Genomic DNA, 5,000 nt, shown 5'->3' with positions numbered 1-5,000 from the left:
GCTTCTGTTCGTCTTGCGACGATCCAAGAATTTCACCTCTAACGTCGCAATACGAATGCCCCCGCCTGTCCCTATTAATCATTACCTCGGGTTCCGAAAACCAACAAAATAGAACCGAGGTCCTATTCCATTATTCCATGCACACAGTATTCAGGCGGGCTTGCCTGCTTTAAGCACTCTAATTTGTTCAAAGTAAACGTGCCGGCCCACCGAGACACTCAATAAAGAGCACCCTGGTAGGATTTCAACGGGGTCCGCCTCGGGACGCACGAGCACGCACGGGGCGGTCGCACGCCTTCGGCTCGCCCCACCGGCAGGACGTCCCACGATACATGCCAGTTAAACACCGACGGGCGGTGAACCAACAGCGTGGGACACAAATCCAACTACGAGCTTTTTAACCGCAACAACTTTAATATACGCTATTGGAGCTGGAATTACCGCGGCTGCTGGCACCAGACTTGCCCTCCAATAGATACTCGTTAAAGGATTTAAAGTGTACTCATTCCGATTACGGGGCCTCGGATGAGTCCCGTATCGTTATTTTTCGTCACTACCTCCCCGTGCCGGGAGTGGGTAATTTGCGCGCCTGCTGCCTTCCTTGGATGTGGTAGCCGTTTCTCAGGCTCCCTCTCCGGAATCGAACCCTGATTCCCCGTTACCCGTTACAACCATGGTAGGCGCAGAACCTACCATCGACAGTTGATAAGGCAGACATTTGAAAGATGCGTCGCCGGTACGAGGACCGTGCGATCAGCCCAAAGTTATTCAGAGTCACCAAGGCAAACGGACCGGACGAGCCGACCGATTGGTTTTGATCTAATAAAAGCGTCCCTTCCATCTCTGGTCGGGACTCTGTTTGCATGTATTAGCTCTAGAATTACCACAGTTATCCAAGTAACGTGGGTACGATCTAAGGAACCATAACTGATTTAATGAGCCATTCGCGGTTTCACCTTAATGCGGCTTGTACTGAGACATGCATGGCTTAATCTTTGAGACAAGCATATGACTACTGGCAGGATCAACCAGGGAGCTGCGTCAACTAGAGCTGAGCAGCCGGCCGCCCGGGAGTGTGTCCCGGGGGCCCGCGCGAACACGCAAGCGTCCGCTCAATCATTCTGCAAACAGGAGGAGGCTGAGCTCCCCTGCACAATACACCTCGAAACCCTCTCAGGTCCCGGCGGCGCGCAGCGCCGTCCCAAGTACTTGGTCGGGTTCGAGAGAGGCGCAATCGCCCGGAGTTAGGCGAGTAGACGCTTTCGGTGCGACCACCCGTGCTCCCAACTGAGCTTGCCGCTGCCGACAGAGGCCCGGGAGCGTGCTGTCGTGGCATTGCCGGCGGGAGACAACACGCGCCACCTACGGTGACCGGCAGCTCCAACGCCAGCGCCACAGAAGGACAAAAGCCCCACTTGGGTGCCGAAGCGAACTCTCCCAGCACAGCGCACACGCCAACACATCCGCACAGCTGCGATACAAACCACCAGCGAGAACCGCTGGGGCGACCGAGCAGCAGACGGCGTCGCGGCGCCGAGCGCCGGGCGGCGGCGCATCCTCAACGCACACAGTCCTCAATCGGACCAGCACACTGCAGATGTCCACCGCGCTTCGCACCGGGCCCGCGAGGACCTACTTTGGCCGCACGGCGCCGCGCGCAGGGTGCGCCGGCGCGCAGCTGCGACGCCTGCCGCGTCCGTCGGCCGGCGCGCCTGCCACTGGCCGCCCCCACCAGCCGGCTGTAGCGCGTGCGCCCACGCACCGCGCGGCCAGCACGCCGGGAGGCGCCCCCTCACCGGCCGGGGACGGTCCCACCCAGCCACCGCCGCGTATCGCTTCACACCCAGATGCCGTTCAGTTTCGTCGGCATGGTGGGTATCGCTGGAACAACCGGTTAGTACCTCAACCTATCGTCGCCATCACCGATTCACCCCTAGCGAGAACAACCGCACCACAACGGGTTACCATTTCTTCATTTGCGTAACTTCACCAGAAAACGTAGGCGTCCATCGCCATTTGCAACTTCAACCATTATTGCATGCCTGTGTCAGGTGTCACGCCACACTACGTCTGCCCACATACACGCAACAAAATGTGCACGCCTAGACAATACGTGGAAGGTGGCCCCCGTACGTATGCGATGTCCATTGCTCGAACGACTGTCAACCGGCTTCTGTAGCATGTCGCAGATATGGAACGCGCTGCACCATGCCATCACGGTGTGTGAGGAGAGACGACTAGGTCCGAATACATCAACAGACAGCTCATGCTGATCGCCATCCACGGCGTCCGTTCCTCCCACACGTCTCTATGGCGTACCACACTGCAATCCAGCTCTCATAGGGAGACGACACGTAGCTGCGTGCACAATATTTGCACTGTATGGTCCGCCGTTTTTGGGCGCAGTCGTTGTACGGTCACACATGTGCCACGATGTATCATTCAGTACATAAGGACGAATGTGCAGTACAGATTGTGGTTCACGCGTACGACATCAGCGGACAGTTGACACAGGCCGCACCACAACGTAGCCTGCGTACGTCGCATGCGAAGGGCATTGAACATGCAAACTTGTCACCAACCACCTTGCGAAGGCAGGGGGCAAGGTGGGGACGTGGGGAGAGGTGGGGGGGGGGGGGGGGGCGGCATGTACGCCCTGCTGCCATCCACATTACAGTGTACAGCAGGAGCATGTGGAAAGTCAGCAAGACTTGCAAGGTGTTTAACATGAAGCGATACACAGGGGAGCGGGCAGTGCGAGTAGCGAACTATATTGCGAGGGTTGCGGGTGGGCAACACTACACTAATTGAACGAGTCGTATAACAATTACAGAGCAGGTTTAGGCGACAACGTGGGTTACGATAGGCGACAACGTGGGTTACGTTAGGGGACAACGTGGGTTACGTTAGGGGACAACGTGGGTTACGTTAGGGGACAACGTGGGTTACGTTAGGGGACAACGTGGGTTACGTTAGGGGACAACGTGGGTTACGTTAGGGGACAACGTGGGTTACGTTAGGGGACAACGTGGGTTAGGTTAAGGCACAACATGGGTTAGGTTAAGGCACAACATGGGTTAGGTTAAGGCACAACATGGGTTAGGTTAAGGCACAACATGGGTTAGGTTAAGGCACAACATGGGTTAGGTTACGGCACAACATGGGTTAGGTTAAGGCACAACATGGGTTAGGTTAGGGGACAACATGGGTTAGGTTAGGGGACAACATGGGTTAGGTTAAGGCACAACATGGGTTAGGTTAAGGCACAACATGGGTTAGGTTAGGGGACAACATGGGTTAGGTTAGGGCACAACATGGGTTAGGTTAGGGGACAACATGGGTTAGGTTAGGGGACAACATGGGTTAGGTTAGGGGACAACATGGGTTAGGTTAGGGGACAACATGGGTTAGGTTAGGGGACAACATGGGTTAGGTTAGGGGACAACATGGGTTAGGTTAGGGGACAACATGGGTTAGGTTAGGGGACAACATGGGTTAGGTTAAGGCACAACATGGGTTAGGTTAGGGGACAACATGGGTTAGGTTAGGGGACAACATGGGTTAGGTTAGGGGACAACATGGGTTAGGTTAGGGGACAACATGGGTTAGGTTAGGGGACAACATGGGTTAGGTTAAGGCACAACATGGGTTAGGTTAGGGCACAACATGGGTTAGGTTAGGGCACAACATGGGTTAGGTTAGGGCACAACATGGGTTAGGTTAGGGGACAACATGGGTTAGGTTAGGGGACAACATGGGTTAGGTTAGGGGACAACATGGGTTAGGTTAGGGGACAACATGGGTTAGGTTAGGGGACAACATGGGTTAGGTTAGGGGACAACATGGGTTAGGTTAGGGGACAACATGGGTTAGGTTAGGGGACAACATGGGTTAGGTTAGGGGACAACATGGGTTAGGTTAGGGGACAACATGGGTTAGGTTAAGGCACAACATGGGTTAGGTTAAGGCACAACATGGGTTAGGTTAGGGGACAACATGGGTTAGGTTAGGGGACAACATGGGTTAGGTTAGGGGACAACATGGGTTAGGTTAAGGCACAACATGGGTTAGGTTAGGGGACAACATGGGTTAGGTTAAGGCACAACATGGGTTAGGTTAGGGGACAACATGGGTTAGGTTAGGGGACAACATGGGTTAGGTTAAGGCACAACATGGGTTAGGTTAAGGCACAACATGGGTTAGGTTAAGGCACAACATGGGTTAGGTTAGGGGACAACATGGGTTAGGTTAGGGGACAACTTGGGTTAGGTTAGGGGACAACATGGGTTAGGTTAAGGCACAACATGGGTTAGGTTAAGGCACAACATGGGTTAGGTTAGGGGACAACATGGGTTAGGTTAGGGGACAACATGGGTTAGGTTAGGGGACAACATGGGTTAGGTTAAGGCACAACATGGGTTAGGTTAGGGGACAACATGGGTTAGGTTAAGGCACAACATGGGTTAGGTTAGGGGACAACATGGGTTAGGTTAGGGGACAACATGGGTTAGGTTAAGGCACAACATGGGTTAGGTTAAGGCACAACATGGGTTAGGTTAAGGGACAACATGGGTTAGGTTAGGGGACAACTTGGGTTAGGTTAGGGGACAACATGGGTTAGGTTAAGGCACAACATGGGTTAGGTTAAGGCACAACATGGGTTAGGTTAAGGTACAACATGGGTTAGGTTAAGGTACAACATGGGTTAGGTTAGGTTACACGTTGTTGTAAGGAAAGGTGTGGGGGGGGGGGGGGGGGCGGGGCGGCAGGTTCGTTGATAGTGATTATAGTAAGTGAATGCTTGTGACATGATGAGATTTGTCACGTCAGGATGCACCTTTGGCTTATTAGAGGCGGCGCTCCAATTCTATGCTTGTGTCAGACCTGTGTCTTTGACTCATGTCATTGTTTGTGCGCTGTGACAGGAGGTACTATTGTGATGTTGGGTGCACCGTTGTATAGGACATGTGTGGGTGTTGGTGCCTTATCTGCGCAATGGT

The 5,000-nt window shown here is 53.9% G+C and overlaps 1 non-coding gene across 1 annotated transcript in view; it reads right to left on the bottom strand.

Moving 5' to 3' along the window:
* Nucleotides 1-1,035, bottom strand: part of LOC124728878 — a 1,909-nt gene extending 874 nt beyond the window's left edge. The window contains exon 1 of the ribosomal RNA XR_007007457.1: nucleotides 1-1,035. This exon is cut by the window's left edge and continues 874 nt beyond it. This is a non-coding gene — a ribosomal RNA (small subunit ribosomal RNA).
* Nucleotides 1,036-5,000: the final 3,965 nt, after the last annotated feature.

The sequence above is a fragment of the Schistocerca piceifrons genome, unplaced genomic scaffold (assembly GCF_021461385.2).
Source record: "Schistocerca piceifrons isolate TAMUIC-IGC-003096 unplaced genomic scaffold, iqSchPice1.1 HiC_scaffold_1175, whole genome shotgun sequence".
NCBI classification, from domain to species: Eukaryota; Metazoa; Arthropoda; class Insecta; order Orthoptera; family Acrididae; genus Schistocerca; species Schistocerca piceifrons.
The sequence above is the reverse complement of the archived record's forward strand: the minus strand, read 5'-3'. Positions and strand labels throughout refer to the sequence as shown.